Source organism: Hemitrygon akajei, chromosome 19 (genome assembly GCF_048418815.1).
Source record: "Hemitrygon akajei chromosome 19, sHemAka1.3, whole genome shotgun sequence".
Classification (NCBI taxonomy): Eukaryota; Metazoa; Chordata; class Chondrichthyes; order Myliobatiformes; family Dasyatidae; genus Hemitrygon; species Hemitrygon akajei.
Genome location: NC_133142.1, coordinates 165,866 through 187,086, shown reverse-complemented (window position 1 = coordinate 187,086; position 21,221 = coordinate 165,866). Strand labels below are relative to the sequence as shown.

The following is a 21,221-nucleotide window of genomic DNA, read 5'->3' as shown; positions in this document are numbered from 1 at the left end:
GCAGGACTTGGACAAATTGGAAGAATGGGTAAAAAAGTGGCAGATGGAATACAGTGTTAGGAAATGTATGATAATGCATTTTGGTAAAAGGAACAAAAGTGCAGACTACTATCTATATGGGGAGAAAATTCAAACATTAGAGGTGCAAAGGGACTTGGGAGTCCTTGTGCAAGGCAAGTGCAAAATTGGCATTTATTTCAAAGGGAATAGAATATAAAAGCAAGGAGATCATGCTGAGGTTTTATAAGACACTAGTCAGGCCACTCGGGGTATTGGCAATAGTTTTGGAGCTATATCTCAGAGAGGATGTGTTGTCAATGGAGAATTCCAGAGAAGGCTCATGAGGATGCTTCTGGGCATGAAGGGGTTAACATTTGAGCATCATTTGGCAGCTTTGAATCTGTACTCACTTGAATTTAGAAGAATGCTGTGGGAAAGATCTCATTGAAACCTACTAAATGTTGAAAGGACTGGAAAATGAGCAGCAACCTTTTAAAACAGAGGTAAGGAGATTTTTTTTTAGTCACAGAGTAGTGAATCTGTGGAATGCTCTGCCACAGATTAATTTCAGTGAGTAAAGACTCATCAGATGACAAGCCATTCAATTCTGGAATCTCTTTTGTGAACTTCCTTTAAACCCTCTCCAATATCAGCACATCATTTCTTTGATAAATCTTAGATAAGTGAGAGGTACAGAAAGGAGTTTCTGCGGCAACAGGTGGGATTTAAGGATGGTGTGTTTCCTCCCTGGTGCCAGGATCCAGGACCAATTGCAGGGCATCCTCAGGGGTGAAGGTAAACAGCCAGAAGTGGTAGTGCATGTCAGCACAAATGACATTGGGAAGGAGAGGATAGAAATTCTGCAGCGTGATTTCAGAGAACTCGGAAGAAGGCTAAAAAGCAGGACCTCCAGGGTGGTTATCTCCGGTTTGCTTCCAGTTCCTCATGCTGGTGAAGGCAGGAACAGGGAAATATGGGATCTCAATGTGTGGCTGAGGAGCTGGTGTGGCAAGCAAGGTTTTAGATACTTAGACCACTGGAATCTGTTTTGGGGCAAGGATAAATTGTACAAAAGAGACAGGTTGCACCTTAACAGCATTCTGACAGGCAGGTTTGCCACTGCTACACAGGTGTGTTTAAACTAATAAGTGGAGGGGGGGGGGGAGACAAACTGGAGATATAAGGATGGAGTTAAAGGGAAAGACAGAATAAGAAAAGTTAAGATAACAGAATTAAAGGGGCAGAAAGCTCAGGAAGGGATCAGAGAGTACAGCCAAGCGCAATAGGGATCGGTGTGAGAAGTGAGGGGAGTAATGGATTAAAAGTATTATATATGAATGCACGAAGTATAAGAAATAAAGTGGGTGAGCTTGAGGCTCAGCTGGAAATAGGCAAGTACGATGTTGTAAGCATAACAGAGACATGGCTGCAAGAGGACCAGGGCTGGGAAATGAATATTCAAGGGTATACATCCTATCAAAAGGACAGACAGGTGGGCAGAGAGGATGGGGTGGTTCTGTTGGTGAGGAATGAAAATTCAGTCCCTTGCAAGGGGTGACATAGAATCAGGAGATGTAGAGTCAGCATAGATTGAACTGAGAAATTGTAAGAGCAAAAAGACCCTAATGGGAGTTATCTACAGGCCCCCAAATAGTAGCCTGGATATAGGGTGCAAGTTGAATCAAGAGTTAAAAATGGCATGTCACAAAGGTAATGCTACGGTTGTAACGGGGGATTTCAACATGCAGGCAGACTGGGAAAATCAGGTTCGTACTGGACCCCAAGAAAGGGAGTATGTGGAGTGCCTCTGAGATGAATTCTTAGAGCAGCTTGTACTGGAGCCTACCAGGGAGAAGGCAATTCTGGATTTAGTGTTGTGTATTGAACCGGATTTGATAAGGGAACTCGAGGTAAAGGAGCCATTAGGAGGTAGTGATCATAATATGATACGTTTTAATCTACAATTTGAGAGCGAGAAGGGAAAATCGAAAGTGTCAGTATTACAGTTGAACAAAGGGGACGATGGAGCCATGAGGGAGGAACTGGCCAAAGTTGACTGGAAGGATACCCTAGCAGGGATGACAGTGGAAAAACAAAAGCAGGTATTTCTGGGAATAATACAGAAGGTGCAGGATCAGATAATTCCAAAGAGGAAGAAAGATTCCAAGGGGAGTAGGGGGCGACCATGGCTGACAAGGGAGGTCAAGGACAGTATAAAAATAAAAGAGAAGAAGTATAACATAGCAAAGATGAGCGGGAAGCCAGAGTATTGGGAAACTTTTAAAGAGCAACAGAAGAAAACTAAAAAGGCAATATGGGGAGAAAAGAAGAGGTACGAAGGTGAGCTAGCCAAGAATATAAAGGAGGATAGTAAATGCTTCATTAGCTATGTCAAGAGGAAAAATTAGTTAAGACCAAAACTGGGCCCTTGAAGGCAGAAATGGGTGAATTTATTATGGAGAACAAGGAAATAGCAGACGAGTTGAACAGGTACTTTGGATCTGTCTTTACTAGGGAAGACACAGACAATCTCCCAGATGTAATAGTGGCCAGAGGACCTAGGGTAATGGAGGAACTGAAGGAAATTCACATTAGGCAGACAATGGTGTTGGGTAGACTGATGGGACTGAAGGCTGATAAATCTCCAGGGCCTGATGGTCTGCATCCCAGGGTACTTAAGGAGGTGGCTCTAGAAATCGTGGATGCATTGGTAATCATTTTCCAGTGTTCTATAGATTCAGGATCAGTTCCTGAGGATTGGAGGGTAGCTAATGTTATCCCGCTTTTTAAGAAAGGAGGGAGAGAGAAAACAGGGAATTATAGACCAGTTAGCCTGACATCAGTGGTGGGAAAGATGCTGGAGTCAATTAAAAGATGAAATAGTGGCACATTTGGATAGCAGTAACAGGATCGGTCCGAGTCAGCATGGATTTACGAAGGGGAAATCATGCTTGACTAATCTTCTGGAATTTTTTGAGGATGTAATTATGAAAATGTACAAGGGAGAGCCAGTGGATGTAGTGTACCTGGACTTTCAGAAAGCCTTTGATAAGGTCCCACATAGGAGATTAGTGGGCAAAATTAGAGCACATGGTATTGGGGCTGGTGTACTGACATGGATAGAAATTTGGTTGGCAGACAGGAAACAAAGAGTAGGGATTAATGGGTCCTTTTCAGAACGGCAGACAGTGACTAGTGGGGTACCACAAGGCTCAGTGCTGGGACCGCAGCCATTTACAATATACATTAATAATTTAGATGAAGGGATTAAAAGTAACATTAGCAAATTTGCAGATGACACAAAGCTGGGTGGCAGTGTGAAATATGAGGAGGATGACAGGAGAATGCAGGGTGACTTGGACAGGTTGGGTGAGTGGGCAGATGCATGGCAGATGCAGTTTAATGTGGATACATGTGAGGTTATCCACTTTGGTGGCAAGAACAGGAAGGAAAATTACTATCTGAATGGTGTCAAGTTAGAAAAGGGGAAGTACAACGAGATCTAGGTGTCCTTGTTCATCAGTCGCTGAAAATATGCATGCAGGTACAGCAGGGCCCAAAACAATACTCCAAGTGCTGCCTAAGTAGTGTCTTACAAAGCCTTAGCGTTATCACCTTGCTTTTATATTGTATTCCCTTTGAAATAAATGCCAACATTGCATTTGCCTTCTTCACCACTGACTCAACCTGTAAATTAACCTTCTAGGAGTCTTGCACAAGGACTCCTAAGTTCCTCTGCAACTCTAATGTTTTAATTTTCTCCCTATTTAGATAATAGTCTGCACTTTTGTTCCTTTTATCAAAATGCATTATTATGCATTTCTCAACATTGTCTTCCATTCCACCACATTTTTGCCCATTCTTCCAATTTGTCTAAATCCTGCGGCAATCGCCTTGCTTCCACGACACTACCTACTTCCCCACCTATTTTTGTATCATTTGCAAACTTTGCCACAAAACCATCGATTCCATTCTCCACATCATTGACAAACGTGAAAAGAAGTGGTCCCAATACTAACCCCCAACAAACACCAGTAGTTACTGGCAGTCAACCAGAAAAGGTCTCCTATATTCCCACTTACTGCCTCCTGTCTGTCAGCCATTCCTTTGTCCATGTCAGTATCTTTCCTGTAATGCCATAGTCATGCATCTTGTTAAGCAGCCTCATGTGTGACACCTTATCAAACACCTGAAAATCCAAGTAAGTGGCATCCACTTCTTTGTCCCTGCTTGTTACTTCCTTGAAGAACTTTAACAAATTTGTCAGGCAAGATTTACCCTCACAGAAACAATGCTGACCTCGACTTATTTTATCATTAGTTTCCAAGTACCCCGAAATCTCATCCTTAATAATAAACACCAACACTTTCCCAATCACTGAGGCTAGACTAACAGACCTATAATTTCCTTTCTTTTGCCTTCCTCCTTTCTTAACATGTGGAGTGACATTTGCAATCTTCCAGTCCTCTGGGACCATGCCAGAATCAAGTGATTCCATCCGTTATCTCTTCGGCAACCTCTTTCAGGACTCTGTGATGTAGTCCATCTGGTGCAGCCGACTTAACCACCTTAAGACCTTTGAGTCTGCCAAGCACTTCTTCCTTTGTAAGAGCAACAACACTAACTCCTGCTCACTGACACTCAGACATCTGGCACACTATTAGCATCTTCCACAGTGAAGACTGATGCAAAGTACTTATTAAGTTCAACAGCCATTTCTTTGTCCCCCATTACTTCCTCATCAGCATCATTTTCTAGTGGTCCAATATCAACTCTCACCTCCCTTTTACTCTTTATATAACTGAAAAAAACACCTTTGGTATCCTGCTTTCTATTATTGGCTAGTTTGCCCTCATATTGCATTTTTCCCCACCTTACAGACTTTTTAGTTGCCTTTTGTTCGATTTTAACAGCTTCCTAATTGTCCAACTTCCCACTCACTTTTGCTACCTTTTATGCCCTTTCCTTGGCTTTTAGGCAGTCCTTAACTTCCTTTGTCAGCCACGATTGCCTACCCATGCTATTTCAGAACAACTCCTTCTGTAAGACATATCTACTATTCTCAGAAACTTCAGCCATCTTTGCTCTGCCATCATCCCCATCTGTATCCTCCTCCAATCCATCTCTCTCATGCCTCTGTAATTCCCTTTATTCATTACAATATTGATACATGTGACTTATGCTTCTCCCTCTTCAAATGCAGTATGAATTCAATAATTGTATGAACACTGCCTCTTAAGGGTTCCTTTACATTAAGCTCCCTAATAAGATCTAGGTTATTACACAACACCCAATCTAAGATAGCCTTTCCCTGAGAAGGCTCAACCACAAGCTGCTCTAAAAAGCCATCTCGTAGGCATTCAACAAAATTTCCTCTGTTACGATCCGAAGACATTCAACAAATTCCCTCTCTTGTTATCCGACTGCAATCGGACTGCTGAAAAGTTATGCTGGAGAGTATGACGGACAAGGAAATGGTGGATGAACTGATTAAGTATTTTGCATCAGTCTTCACTGTGGAAGATACCAGCAGTATGATGAAAGTTCCAAGTGTCAGGTTAAGTGTGTTGAGTTACCATTACTAGAGGGAAGGTTCTTGGGAAACTGAAAGGCCTGAAAGTAGATAAGTCGCCAGGACCAGATGATTTACACCCCAGGATTCTGAAAGAGGTAGCTGAAAAGATTGGTGAGGTACGATCTTTCAAGAATCACTAGATTCTGGAAAAGTTCTGGGAGACTGGAAAATTGCAAATGTCACTCCACTCTTCAAGCAGGCAGCAGAAAGGAAACTAAAATTAGCCTGTTAGGCTAGTTAGCCTGATCTTAGTAGTTGGGAAGATGTTGAAGTCGATTATTAAGGATGAGGTCTCAGGGTACTTGGAAGCACATGATAAAATAGGCTGTATTCAGCATGATTTCCTGAAGGAATAATCTTTCCTGACAAGTCTGTCTGATTTCTTTGAAGAAATAATAAGCTGCATAAACAAAGGAAAATCAGTTGATGTTGTGTACTTGGATTTTCAGAAGGCCTTTGACATGGTGCCACACATGAGGCTGCTTAACAAGCCTTGAGCGTGGGAGTAAAGGGAGCCTTTTCTGCTTGGCTGCAGCGACTAGTGGTGTTCCACAGGGGTCTATGTTGGGACCAATTCTTTTTATATTATATATTAATGATTTGGATGATGGAATTGATGGCTTTGTTGCAAAGTTTGCATATAATATGAAAATCAGTGGAGTGGCAGGTAGTTTTGAGGAAGTAGAGAGGCTACAGAAGGACAGATAAGTAATGAGAATGAGCAAAGAAATGGCAGATGGAATATGGTGTTTTAATGTTTAAGCAAAGTTTGGATAGGTACATGATAGTAGGAATACAAGGGGCTTTGGTCCCAGTGCAGGTCGATGGGAGTAGGCAGCTTAAATGGTTTCCGCATGGACTAGATGTGCTGAAGAGCCTGTTTCTTTGCTGCTGTTTTCTATGACTCTAATTATTCTAAAGGCAAGATAATGCGACTCGATGTGTTGAATGACCTATTTCTGCTCCTATTAAGACTTTAAGGTCTTATAAGGGGCCCAAAATTGCTCAAATATGGCTCACAGTGACACAAGGCCTCAACATTATATCCTTGCTTTTATATTCTAGTCCTCTTGAAATTAATGCTAACATCGCACTTGCCTTCCTTGCCACTGCCTCGGCCTGTAAATTAACATTTAAGGAATCCTGTACAAGGACACCCAAGTCCTTTTCACCTCAGATTTTAAATTTTTTCACCATTTAGAGAATAGTCCATACTTTTATTTCTTCTACCAAAGTGCTTGATCATACTATTTCCTGATGCTGTATTCTGTCTGCCACTTCTTTGACATTATTTTAATCTGAGTCCTTCTGCAGCAATCCTACTTCCTCAACACTACCTGCCCTTCCGTCTATCTAATAAGAGACAAACTTCCAAGAAGAGATAAAAGTCCAAGCATACATAATTGGACACCGACAAAGTCTTGTAGAATTAATTGAAAGCATTCAGGTAATTGCAGTTAAACGTTAACTGGAGAAGACCTAACAATAACACATAAAAACCTGAAGCAAAGCAAAACAGATAATTATAATTAATAAAACACAGAGAATACAAAGGAAACCCAACAACAATCAAACTGAAAAACCTCAGAACACTCACAACCCAAGATCATGATGATTATGTGCCCAGAGAAAACAGTACATGATTTCACATGCAGAAGGTCCAGAACAAAAGGAGGACACATGAAGGTGATTTTCTCAAGAACAAAAGCTTTATTCTGAGGACAGAAGGACTTTATTCTTTTTTTCATGCTATAGAACAAAAGGATTTGGGAATACAGGTCCATTACTCATTCAAAGCGTTGTCACAGAATAGATACATGGATTGTAGGGATATGGAGGGCTATGGTCTTAGAACAGGTCGATGGGGGTAGGCAGTTTAAATGATTTTGGCATGGACTAGATAGGCCGAAGAGCCTGTTTCTGTGCTGTACTTCTCTATGACTCTACGACACAAGCAGATACAGTTGTAAAGAAAACTTTTGGCACCTTGGCCTTTATAAATCAAAGTATTCAGTACAAGAGATGGGTTGTCATGTTGAAGTTGTATAAGACATTTGTGAGGCCTAATTTGGAGTATTGTGTGCAGATTTGGTCACCTACCTACACGAAAGATGTATACAAGGTTGAAAAAGTACAAAGAAAATTTACAAAGATGTTGCCGGGACAGGAGGACCTGAGTTATAAGGAAAGATTAAATAGGTTAATAGACAATAGACAATAGGTGCAGAAGTAGACCATTCGGCCCCTCGAGCCTGCACCGCCATTCTGAGATCATGGCTGATCATCTACATTCAATACCCGGTTCCTGCCTTGTCCCCATATCCCTTGATTCCCCTATCCATAAGATACCTATCGAGCTCCTTCTTGAAAGCATCCAGAGAATTGGCCTCCACTGCCTTCCGAGGCAGTGCATTCCACACCCCCACAACTCTCTGGGAGAAGAAGTTTTTCCTTAACTCTGTCCTAAATGACCTACCCCTTATTCTCAAACCATGCCCTCTGGTACTGGACTCTCCCAGCATCTGGAACATATTTCCTGCCTCTATCTTGTCCAATCCCTTAATAATCTTATATGTTGCAATCAGATCCCCTCTCAATCTCCTTAATTCCAGCGTGTACAAGCCCAGTCTCTCTAACCTCTCTGCGTAAGACATTTCGGACATCCCAGGAATTAACCTCGTGAATCTACGCTGCACTTCCTCTATAGTCAGGATGTCCTTCCTTAACCCTGGAGACCAAAACTGTACACAATACTCCAGGTGTGGTCTCACCAGGGCCCTGTACAAATACAAAAGGATTTCCTCGCTCTTGTACTCAATTCCCTTTGTAATAAAGGCCAACATTCCATTAGCCTTCTTCACTGCCTGCTGCACTTACTCATTCACCTTCAGTGACTGATGAACAAGTACTCCTAGATCTCTTTGTATTTCTCCCTTGCCTAACTCTACACCATTCAGATAATAATCTGCCTTCCTGTTCTTACTCCCAAAGTGGATAACCTCACACTTATTCACATTAAACGTCATCTGCCAAGTATCTGCCCACTAACTCAGCCTATCCAAGTCATCCTGAATTCTCCTAACATCCTCATCACATGTCACACTGCCACCCAGCTTAGTATCATCGGCAAACTTGCTGATGTTATTCTCAATGCCTTCATCTAAATCGTTGATGTAAATCGTAAACAGCTGTGGTCCCAATACCAAGCCCTGTGGCACCCCACTAGTCACCACCTGCCATTCCGAGAAACACCCATTCACCACTACCCTTTGCTTTCTATCTGCCAACCAGTTTTCTATCCATGTCAATATCTTCCCCCCAATGCCATGAGCTCTGATTTTACCCACCAATCTCCTATGTGGGACCTTATCAAATGCCTTCTGAAAATCGAGGTACACTACATCCACTGGATCTCTCTTGTCTAACTTCCTGGTTACATCCTCGAAAAATTCCAACAGATTAGTCAAGCATGATTTGCCCTTGGTAAATCCATGCTGGCTTGGCCCAATCCTATCACTGCTATCTAGATATGCCACTATTTCATCTTTAATAATGGACTCTAGCATCTTCCCCACTACTGATGTTAGGCTGACAGGACGATAGTTCTCTGTTTTCTCCCTCCCTCCTTTCTTAAAAAGTGGGATAACATTAGCCATTCTCCAATCCTCAGGAACTGATCCTGAATCTAAGGAACACTGGAAAATGATTACCAATGCATCCGCAATTTCCAAGGCCACCTCCTTTAGTACCCGAGGATGCAGACCATCTGGACCTGGGCATTTGTCAGCCTTCAGTCCCATCAGTCTACTCATCACCGTTTCCTTCCTAATGTCAATCTGTTTCATTTCCTCTGTTACCCTCTGTCCTTGGCCCATCCATACATTTGGGAGATTGTTTGTGTCTTTCCTAGTGAAGACAGAGCTAAAGTACTTATTAAATTCTTCTGCCATTTCTCTGTTTCCCATAACAATTTCACCCAATTCATTCTTCAAGGGCCCAACATTGTTCTTAACTATCTTCTTTCTCTTCACATACTTAAAAAAGCTTTTGCTATCTTCCTTTATATTCCTGGCTAGCTTGCGTCCGTACCTCATTTTTTCTCCCCGTATTGCCTTTTTAGTTAAGTTCTGTTGTTCCTTAAAAATTTCCCAATCATCTGTCCTCCCACTCACCTTAGCTCTGTCATATTTCCTTTTTTTTAATGCTATGCAATCTCTGACTTCCTTTGTCAACCGCTGTGGCCCCTTTCCCCCCTTTGAATCCTTCCTTCTCAGGGGGATGAACTGATTTTGCACCTTGTGCATTATTCCCATGAATACCTGCCATTGCTGTTCCACTGTCTTTTCTGCTAGGATATCCGTCCAGTTAACTTTGGCCAGCATCTCCCTCTTGGCTCCATAGTTTCCCCTGTTCAACTGCAACACTGCCACCTCCGATCTGCCCTTATCCTTCTCAAATTGCAGATAAAAACTTATCATATTCTGGTCACTTCCTCCTAATGGCTCCTTTACTTCAAGATCGCTTATCAAATCCTGTTCATTACACAAGACTAAATCCAGAATAGCCTTGTCCCTGGTCGGCTCTCATACAAGCTGTTCCAAGAATGAATCCCGTAGGCACTCTACAAACTCCCTATCCTGGGGTCCAGCACCAACCTGATTCCCCCTGTTGAAATCCCCCATAACTACTGCAACATTACCTTTGCCACATGCCAATGTTAACTCCCTATTCAACTTGCACCCAATATCCATGCTACTGTTTGGTGGCCTGTAGACAACACCCATTAGGGTTTTTACCCTTACTGTTCTTCAGTTCCATCCACACAGACTCTACTTCTCCTGATCCTATGTCCCCCCTTGCAAAGGACTGAATCTCATTCCTCACCAACAGTGCCACCCCACCCACTCTGCCCACATTTCTGTCCCTACGATAGCACGTATACCCTTGTACATTCATTTCAAATAATAACTTTATTATTCATAATAGAGTTAATACTTTATTCCTTGGAACATAGAAGGTTAAAGGAGATTTGATATACAGAATTATGAGGGTTATAAATGGGGTAAATGCAAGCATTTTTCTCTGAGGTTGGGTGGGACTACAACTGGAGGTCATGGGTTAAGAGTGAAAGGTGAAAGGCACCGAGTCTGGCATTGTGGTACAGAAGGGAAGAGAGGTGAAGAGGACTGCTGTAGTGATAGGAAATTCCATAGTTAACAGAATAGAGACACCCAGATGATACTTTGCCTCACAGGGGCCAGGGTCAGGGATGTCTCGGATCAGATCCACAGCTCTCTAAAGGCCAGAAGTCTTGCTCCAAAGAACATAGATAGAAACATAGAAAACCTACAACACAATACAGGCCCTTCGGCCCACAAAGTTGTGCCGAATATGTCCCTACCTTAGAAATTACTAGGCTTACCCTCTATTTTTCTAAGCTCCATGTACCTATCCAAAAGTTTCTTAAAAGACCCTATCGTATCTGCCTACACCAGCATTGCCAGCAGCCCATTCCACACACTCACCACTCTCTGAGTAAAAAACTTACCCCTGATATCTCCTCTGTACCTACTTCCCAGCACCTTAAATCTGTGTCCTCTTGTGCCAACCATTTCAGCCCTGGGAAAAAGCCTCTGACTATCCACATGATCAATGCCTCTCATCATCTTATACACCTCTATCAGGTTACCTCTCATCCTCCGTCGCTCCAAGGAGAAAAGGCTGAGTTCACTCAACCTGCTTTCATAAGGCATGCTCCCAAATCCAGGCAACATCCTTGTAAATCTCCTCTGCACCCTTTCTATGGCTTCCACATCCTTCCTATAGTGAGACGACCAGAACTGAGCGCAGTACTCCAAGTGGGTCCTATATAGCTGCAACATTACCTCTCAGCTCCTAAGTTCAATTCCACGATTTATGAAGGCCAATACACCGTATGCCTTCTTAACCACAGAGGTCAATCTGCGCAGCTGCTTTGAGCGTCCTATGGACTCAGACCCCAAGACCCCTCTGATCCTCCACACTACCAAGAGTCTTACCATTAATACTATATTCTGCCATCATATTTGACCTACCAAAATGAACCACTTCACACTTGTCTGGGTTGAACTCCGTCTGCCACTTCTCAGACCAGTTTTGCATCTTATCAATGTCCCGCTGTAACATCTGACAGCCCTCCACACTATCCACAACACCTCTAACCTTTGTGTCATCAGCAAACTTACTAACCCATCCCTCCACTTCCTCATCCAGGTCATTTATAAAGATCACGAAGATTAAGGGTCCCAGAACAGATCCCTGAGGCACACCATTGGTCACCGACCTCCATGCAGAATATGACCCATCTACAATCACACTTTGCCTTCTGTGGGCAAGCCAGTTCTGGATCCACAAAGCAATGTCCCTTTGGATCCCATACCTCCTTACTTTCTCAATAAGCCTTGCATGGGATACACTACATCTACTGCTCTTCCTTCATCAATGTGTTTTGTCACATCCTCAAAAAATTCAATTAGGCTCGTAAGGCAAGACCTGCCCTTGACAAAGCCATGCTGACTATTCCTAATCATATTATACCTCTCCAAGTTTTCATAAATCCTGCCTCTCAGGATCTTCTCCATCAACTTACCAACCACTGAGCTAAGACTCATTGGTCTAGAGTTTCCTGGGCTATCTCTACTACTTTTCTTGAATAAGGAAACAACATCCGCAACCCTCCAATCCTCCAGAACCTCTCCCATCCCCATTGATGATGTAAAGAGTCAAATAGGAGAGGTGAGGAGTTCCTGAAGAGTGATTTTAAGGAGCTAGGTAGAAAGCTGAAAAGTAGGACCTCCAGGGTAGTAATCTCTGTGCCATACACTAGTGATGGTAAGAATAGGATGATCCAGCAGTTGAATGTGTGGCTGAGGATCTGGCGCAGGGGGCAGGGGTTCAGATTTCTGGATCTTTGGGATTTCTCTTCGGGAAGGAATGACCTGCACAAAAGGGATGGGATACATCTGAACCGGAGGGGGACCAATATCCTTGTGGGTATGTTTGCTTGAGCTGTTCAGGAGGGTTTAAACAAATTTGGTAGTGCGATAGGAACCAGAGTGATAGAGCTAAGGATAGGGTGCTGATCTACAAACAGAGGCCGTGTGTAGCGAGACTGCTACCAAGGACAGGCTGTTGACAGGGCAAAATTACAGTCAATGGGATGAGTTGCAATGTAAAAGTGGGGCAAAATCGAAAAGGGTGATGAATACAGGACTGATGGTGTTATATTTGAATGCACAGAGCTTACAGAATAAGGTAGATGGACTTGTAGCAGTTACAAACTGACAAGTATAACGTAACACTGAATCGTGGCTGAAAGAAAATTATAGCTGTGAGCTTAACGTCCAAGAATACACATCATATCGAAAGGGCAGACAGGTAGGCCGAGGAAGTCAAGTGGCCCTGTTGGTAAAAGTGAAATTAAATCCTTAGAAAGAAGTGACCTAGGATCGGAAGGTGTAGAACCCCACATTGGGATCTCAGATCACTAATCTGTAATGTTAACTCCAGCAGACAAACCAGTGATTAAATGGACCAAATCAATTATAAAGGTGGTGAAAACCTGGCCTGAGGTGGCACTCTCAGTACTGCAGGACTGCTTTGAAAACATGAACTGGGGAATGTTCAGGGAGGCAGTTACCTATGGCAACCACACTAATATCGAGGAATATGTGGATTATGTGACCAGCTACATGGAGAAGTGTAGTGAGGATGTTACCATAGCAAAAGACATCTGGGCAAGGGCAAATCAGAAGCCATCGCTTACTGCAGAGGTCCATGATTGGCTGAGGGATTATGATGCTGCCCTCAGATTGGGGATATGACAGACCTCAAGGAAGAAAGAACTGTGCTTTCCTGCTACAACAGGAAAGCAAAACAGGAGCACTCTTTTCGATACCAGGCACACGAGAATTCAGGCACATGATATACCAGGCACACAAGAATTCAGGCGCATGATATATCAGGCACACGAGAATTCTGAGGATTAAGACTACAAGTGACCAGGAAGACTCACTCCCCGACAGGCTGAATATCTTTGATGCCCAGTTTGATCCACAGATGGCAAGAAAGGCACCCCTCCTCCCAGGGCAGCAGACACTCCGTCTGACTGACGCTGAGGCGAGGGAGACACTGGCTAGATTCAACCTATGCAGTACTGGACAGCTGATAATATACCACATCAGGTTCTGAAAGACTGCACAGCCCAGCTAACTGAGGTGCCAATGGATATATTAAGCATCTCTCTGGAACAGTTCGTTGTCCCCTCGGATTTCAAAGTGGCAACCATCATTCCAGTACCAAAGACAACGACAGCAACCTGGCTAAATCTATCATCCTGTGGCGTTAACATCCACCGTATGAAATGCTTTGAACAGCTGGTTATGGAGCACATTACCTTTCTCCCAGCTTCACAACCCTTTCCAGTTTGCTTATCGCTCAAACCTAATGATGCAATAGCCTTTGCCCTCCTCTCTGTCCTGTCCACCTGGAAAATGGGTTCTCATATTCCAGCCTGCTATTTATAGTCTTCAGTTTGGCGTTCAACACCATCATACCCAGCAAATGATGGGGAAACTCCTCACTGGGTCTCAATACCTCCCTCTACAATTGGATCCTGGACTTCTTAACAGAATGGACACAGTCAGTTCATGTGGGCAGCAACTCCTCTAGTCCAATTACGCTGAGCACTGGCATTCCCCAGGACTGTGTGCTTAGCCTACTGCTGATGCATGACTAGGTCGCTGGATTCAGTTCAAACCGTGTCATCAAGTTTGCGAAAGATGATAAGACAGAGTACACCAAGGAAGTGGAGTGGCTCGTGGATTGGTGTGAGAACAACCTAATTCTGAACATGGAGTAGACCAAGAAAATCATTGTGGACTTCAGGAAGGTGCAGATGAACCATCCCCGTCTACGAATACGTGGCTCATCCATAGAGAGACTTAAGTCCTGACAAGTTACATCACCATCTGGTATGGGAGCAGCTGAGCATCAGACCGAAAGTCCCTACAAAGGACTATGAGAATGGCTGAGAGGATCAGTGGGGTCTCTCTCTACCATCCATCGGGAACACTGCATACGCCGGGCCCTTAATATTATTAAGGATCCCACCCATCCATCCAGCGTCCTCTTTGACTTCCTACCATTAGGCTTGAGACTCTGTTGCATAAAACAAGAAAGGTCAAGACAGGAAACAGTTTCTTCCCTCAGGCGATTAGGCTCCTAAACTCCCCGCTGCATCGCAATTGAAGTGTCAATGATTAAGCTGTTCTGTACTGTACAATATTTAGTTTATGCACTTGAGTTTGTTTACTTCTGCATCATTCACCTGTAGATTTTATACTTACTTTCATAATTATTATGTGTTTTATGCACTACTGTGCTTTGCACCCTGGTTTGGAGAAACATTTTCTCATTTACATGCATATAAATGCATAGTATACATGCATATAGTTAAATGACAATAAATTGACGAATTGTTGTGAGTAGAGCTACAAAACCACAAAGGTAAAAAGACCCTGATGGGAGTTATATACAGACCTCCAAACAGTAGCAAAGATGTGGGCCAAAAATTACGACGGGAGATAGAAAATGCATGCCAGAAGGGCAATGCTCTGATAGTCATGAAGGATTTCAATATGCAGGTAATTTGGGAAAATTGGTTGGTGCTGGGTCCCAAGATGGGGAATTTGTAGAATATCTACATAAATGGATTTTTGGAGCAGCTCATGGTTGAGCCTACTAGGGTGGATTGGGTGTTGTACAATGAAACAGAATTGAATGGAGAAATTAAGGTAAAGGAACCCTTAGGGGCCAGTGATCATAATATGATAGAATTCACCTTGCAATTTGTCAAGGAGAAGCTAAAGTCAGAAGTATTAGTATTGTTGTGGAGTAAAGGGAATTACAGAGGCATTAGCAAGGAGATGGCTAAAGTTGATTGGAAGGGGACAGGTAGCAGGGATGACAACAATGGATGGAGTTTCTGGGAGCAATTCAGAAGGTGCAAGGTAGATACATTCCAAAACAGAATAATTATTCTAAAGGCGGGATGATACGATCTTTGCCAACAGGTGAGAATAGATATTGGACTGCTAGAAAATGATGCTGGAGGTAGTAGTGGGGGACAAGGAAGAAGTGGGTGAACAGAGTATTTTGCATCTGTCTTCACCTTGGAAAACACTAGAAGTATGTTGGATGTTCAAAAGTGTCAGGGGGCAGAAGTATGTGAAGTTGCCATTACTAGGGAGAAGGTGCTTGGGAAACTGAAAGGTCTGAAGGTAGATATGTCACTTGGACCAAATGGTCTACACCCCAGTGTTCTGAAAGGATTGATTCCGGCATGGGTCCAGATGACTGAAAAATTGCAAATGTCACTCCAGTCTTCAAGAAAGGAAGATGCAGAAGAAAGTTAGTCTGACCTCAGTGGTTCGGAAGATGTTGCAGTTGATTGTTAAGAATCATAGAACCATAGAACATTACAGCACAGAAACAGCCCATTTGGCCCTTCTTGGCTGTGCTGAATCACTTTTCTGCCTAGTCCCACTGACTTGCACCCGGCCCATATCCCTCCATACACCTCTCATCCATGTACCTGTCCAAGTTTTTATTAAATGTTAAAAGTGAGCCTGCATTTACCACTTCATCTGGCAGCTCATTCCACACTCCCACCACTCTCTGTATGAAGAAGCCCCCCCAATGTTCCCTTTAAACTTTTCCCCCTTCACCCTTAACCCATATCCTCTGGTTTTTTTCTCCCCTAGCATCAGTGGAAAAAGCCTGCTTGCATTCACTCTATTTATACCCATCATAATTTTATACACCTCCATCAAATCTCCCCTCATTCTTCTACGCTCCAGGGAATAAAGTCCTAACCTAGTCAACCTTTCTCAGTAACTCAGTTTCTCAAGTCCCGGCAAAATCCTTGTAAACCTTCTCTGCACTCTTTCAACCTTATTAACATCCTTCCTGTAATTCAGTGACCGAAGGAAGTGGTTTTGTGGTACTTGGAGGCACGTGATAAAACAGGCTTAAATCAGCATGGATTTTTTAAGGGGAAATCTTGTCTGGCAAATCTGTTGGGTTTCTTTGAAGAAACAAGCAGTATAGACAAAAGAGAATCCGTGGATGTTGTCTACTTGGATTTTCAAAAGGCCTTTGTCAAGGTGCTACACATGAATGAAGCTGCTTAACAAGTTAAGAGGCCATGAATAGAGCATTGGCTGACTGGCAGGAAGCAGAGAGTGGAAATAAAGGAAGCCTTTCCTGAATAGCTGCCAGTAATAAAGTGCTGTTCCCCAGGGGTCTGTGTTGGGACCACTTCTTTTAATATGACAGTAATTTGGATGATGGAATTGATGGCTTTGTGGTCAAGTCTGTGGACAATATTCTGTGTTGTAACATTCTATGATTTTGTGCAGCACTAATTGACATTTTCATTGAATGGAAGAAAAGGCTCTTCATCTGAGATTAACCTGGAAAAATATTTTTGCTTTGAGGCTAATCTTTGGATTTAGATAGCTGGAGCCTGAAGTGTTTGGGAAATCTAAGCACGCAAATTTCCTATGCCTGAGCCTCCAAACACACACTATGGTCTGACGAGAAGTGCATCAATGACTAACTATATATAGAAAACTCAGTGAACGAGTGACCCAATCACAAACAAGAGAAAATCTGCAGTTGCTGGAAATCCAAGCAACACATACAAAATGACAGAGGAACTCAGCAGGCTAGGCAGCATTGATGGAAAAGATGCTGGAGATAGCAGAAGTTATGGAGAATTACGTGTGTGCTGGGATCCCACCACCAAGCATGTCTTCCCCCACCCCCCAATTCCTACTTTCTGCAAGGATCGCTTCCTACTTAACTCCCTTATCCATTCGTCCCTCCCCTCTGAACTCCTGGCACTTACCCTTGCGAGTGGAACAATTGCTACACCTGCCCCTGCACCTCATCCCACACTAAAATTCAGGGCCCTAAACAGTCCTTCCAGATAAGGCGACACTTCACCTGTGAGTTTATTGCTGTCTTCTACTGTACCCAGTGCTCCTGGTGTAGCCTCCTGTATAGCAGTGAAACCCAACGCAGATTGGGAGACTGCTTTGCCGAACACCTATGCGCCATCCGTCAGAAAAAGAAGTATCTCCCAGTGGGCACCTGTTTTAATTCCACTTCCCATCCTATTCCAACATGTCAGTCCGCGTGGCCCTCCTCTACTGTCGTGATGAGGCCACAATCAGGTTGGAGGAGCAACACCTTATATTCCATCTGGGTAGCCTCCAATCTGATAGCATAAACGTCGATTTCTTAAACTTCTGGTAATGCCCCCCACCTTCTTCATCATTCCCTATTCCCATTTCCCTTTCTCACCTATCTCCTTACCTGCCTATCACCTCCCTCTGGTGCTCCTCCTTTCCTTTTTTCCAGTATGATACCCCCTTCTCCAGTCCTGGATCTCTTTCACCAATCAACTTCCCAGCTTTTTACTTCACCCTTCCCCCCACCTCTCATTTTCACCCATCACCTTGTGGGTCTTCCTTCCCTCCCCCACTTTCTCACTCTGACTCATCTTTTTTCTCAGTCTTGATGAAGAAGGGCCTCGGCCCAAAACGTCGACTGTACTCTTTTCCATAGATGCTGCCTGACCTGCTGAGTTCGTCCAGCATTGTGTGTGAACGAGAGACCCATCTATCTGTCAGTTTGCCAGCGCTGGGGCCCGGGTACGGATCGAAAGAGAAAAGGCTGGGACTGTCTAAGGGTGCGGGGCCATATTTATCCGAAGCATCCAGCAATTGTCCCTCAGTCGGGGGGCGGTCGCACTTGCTGATTAAACACCCAACCAGAACCGCATTCCTACCTGCTTTCGATCCACTAAAGCCTTTTGTTCACTGAGCGCATGCGCGATTTTCAGAACCTTCAGAGGCGCCTGCGCATTTGATCACTGAGTCGCTGACAGCAAGTTTTGGGTGCGGAGATTTTTTCTAGGTAGCTAAGATGCTATTAGCAGTATCTGGAAGCATTGGTTCAGGACCACAAGCCTCAAAAAAACATTAATGATTCATGTAAAAAAATTCTCAGCAGCTACTTTAAAACAGTAAGCTCACACAATACACCCAATGTCGACCGGCATTCCCAGTAGCTTGGTGGTTTGCACGACGCTTTACAGTACCAGTGACTCGGGTCAAATTCCCGCTACCTCCCGTAAGTTCTCCCTGTGACGGGTGGATTTGGTGGATTTCCTCCGGGTGCTCTGATTTCCTCCCACAGTCCAAAGACTTAACAGATTGGTAATTTAACACACACAAAATGCTGGAGGAACTCAGCAGTCTAGGCAACATCTAGGAAAAGAGTACAGTCAACGTTTCAAGTCAAAACCCTTTGCCAGTCCTGAACTGCTAACTTCCTCCAGCACTTTATACAGTATGTGTTGCTGAAATTTCCAGCACCTGTAGATTTCTCTAGTTTGTGATCAGATTGGTTGGTTAATTGCTCATTGTAAATTGTCCCGTATTAGACTAGGGTTAAATAGACAGTTGCTGGGTGGCGCAGAAGGACCACAATGCTGTATCACAATAAGTAAAACAATAAATAAATAAATGAATAGATAGATAGATAGATAAACTAACTAACCCAGGGTCTAATGAGGGAGAGCCAGAATGACTTTGTGTGGGGTAGGCCATGTCTTTTCAACATGATTGATATTATTGACAAGGTGACAAGAGATTGATGAAGGTAAGTGTATTGTAGGAAAAGAATGTGGGACTTGAGAGGTTAATGGGTTGCTATAAGTATCCACTGAGCGTGTGGTATTTGGTGAGGTAGTGGGTTGTTAATGTAGCAGAACGGATGGCGTCGGGCCAGGAAATGTGACAATGCAATCGGTCCCAGCTCGTCAACCGCAACGCGTTCTATATTGTCCTGTGGTAACTGTACCGTGTAGGCATGTAGAGGCATTGTACAGGATGTCATTGTTCTAAGAAGATATATATTGTTCTCATTGTTCTAAGGGGATATATATAAGGGGCCAGGGGCTGTGAGGTGCAGAAGACAGGGAGAGGACGATATGCAGTCCGTGGAGAAAGACAACAACTAGCAAGACCAGAAGGAACCCCAGGTGGGGACGAAACATCCCAGGTGAAGACCGCGTTCGCTGGCGTGGGTGCTTCATCACATCTGTTCCTGGCCCCGTATGAGTCGTGTGGGAGTGGGATTAACCACACGTTGATAAGTATTGCTTGTATCGGGAAAAGGGCAGTTGCACAGCCGTGGGTAGTCAAGCTAAGCCGCTTTCCGCAATGAAGTGTCATTTATGCTAATATTTTACCTTACCAATAAACAAGTGTAATCCTGTGATCTGGTGTATAGTCTCATTCTTGTCGCGGGTACATTTTCTCTGATACCACGTTCCTGCTTGGTCGGATAGTTCCGTCCATAACAGTAAGGAAGTGGATGTTGTTTGCATTGATTTTACGGAGGCTCTTGACAGAGTCCCTCATGGGAGGCTAATCCAGAAGATAGATGCATGGGATTCAAGTTGTTTGGATTCAAAAATGGCTTGTGCATAGAAGACAAAAGGTAGTGTTTGAAAGGACTTACTCGAGCTGGAGGTCTGTAATTAGTGGTGTTCCACAGGGATCTGTGCTGGGACCTATACTATTTATGATCTATATAGATAACCTAGATGAGAATGTGGATGAGTGGGTCCATAGAAAGGCTAACTTTGAGGAGATGCGCAGGGATTTAGAGAGAGTGGATTGGGTCAAGTTGTTTTACGGGAAGGATGTAATAGAGAAATGGAGGTCATTTAAGGGTGAAATTATGAGGGTACAGAATCTTTATGTTCCTGTTCGGTTGAAAGGAAAGGTTAAAGGTTTGAAAGCGCCATGGTTTTCAAGGGATATTAGAAACTTGGTTCGAAAAAAGAGGGATGTCTACAATAGATATAGGCAGCAGGGAGTAAAGGAATTGCTCGAGGAATATAAAGAATGTAAAAGGAAACTTAAGAAAGAGATTAGAAAAGCTAAAAGAAGTTACGAGTTTGGTTTGGCAAATAAGGTGGAAGTAAATCCGAAAGGTTTCTACAGTTATATTAAAAGCAAGAGGATAGTGAGGGATAAAATTGGTCCCTTAGAGAATCAGGGTGGTCAGCTATGTGTGGAGCCGAGGGAGATGGGAGAGATTTTGAATGATTTCTTCTCTTTGGTATTCACTAAGGAGAAGGATATTGAATGGTGTAAGGTGTGGGAAACAAGGAAGTTATGGAACCTATGACAATTAAAGAGGTGGAAGTACTGGCGCTTTTAAGAAATTTAAAAGTGGATAAATCTCCGGGTCCTGACCGGATATTCCCCAGGACCTTGAGGGAAGTTTGTGTAGAGATAGCAGGAGCTCTGACGGAGATCTTTCAGATGTCATTAGAGATGGGGATTGTGCCGGAGGATTGGCGTATTGCTTGTGTGGTTCCATTGTTTAAAAAGGGTTCTAGAAGTAAGCCTGGCAATTATAGACCTGTCAGTTTGACATCAGTGGTGGGTAAATTAATGGAAAGTATTCTTAGAGATAGTATTTATAATTATCTGGATAGACAGGATCTGATTAGGAGTAGCCA

The 21,221-nt window shown here is 43.4% G+C and overlaps 1 protein-coding gene across 1 annotated transcript in view; it reads right to left on the bottom strand.

Annotated features, from left to right (window-relative positions):
- Window positions 1–18,540, bottom strand: part of LOC140741676 (uncharacterized) — a 35,104-nt gene extending 16,564 nt beyond the window's left edge. Inside the window, exon 1 of the mRNA XM_073071939.1 lies at window positions 18,471–18,540. The gene's annotated coding sequence lies outside the window, so the exon portion shown is untranslated. The remainder of the gene's footprint in view (window positions 1–18,470) is intronic.
- Between the last annotated feature and the right edge of the window lie 2,681 nt (window positions 18,541–21,221).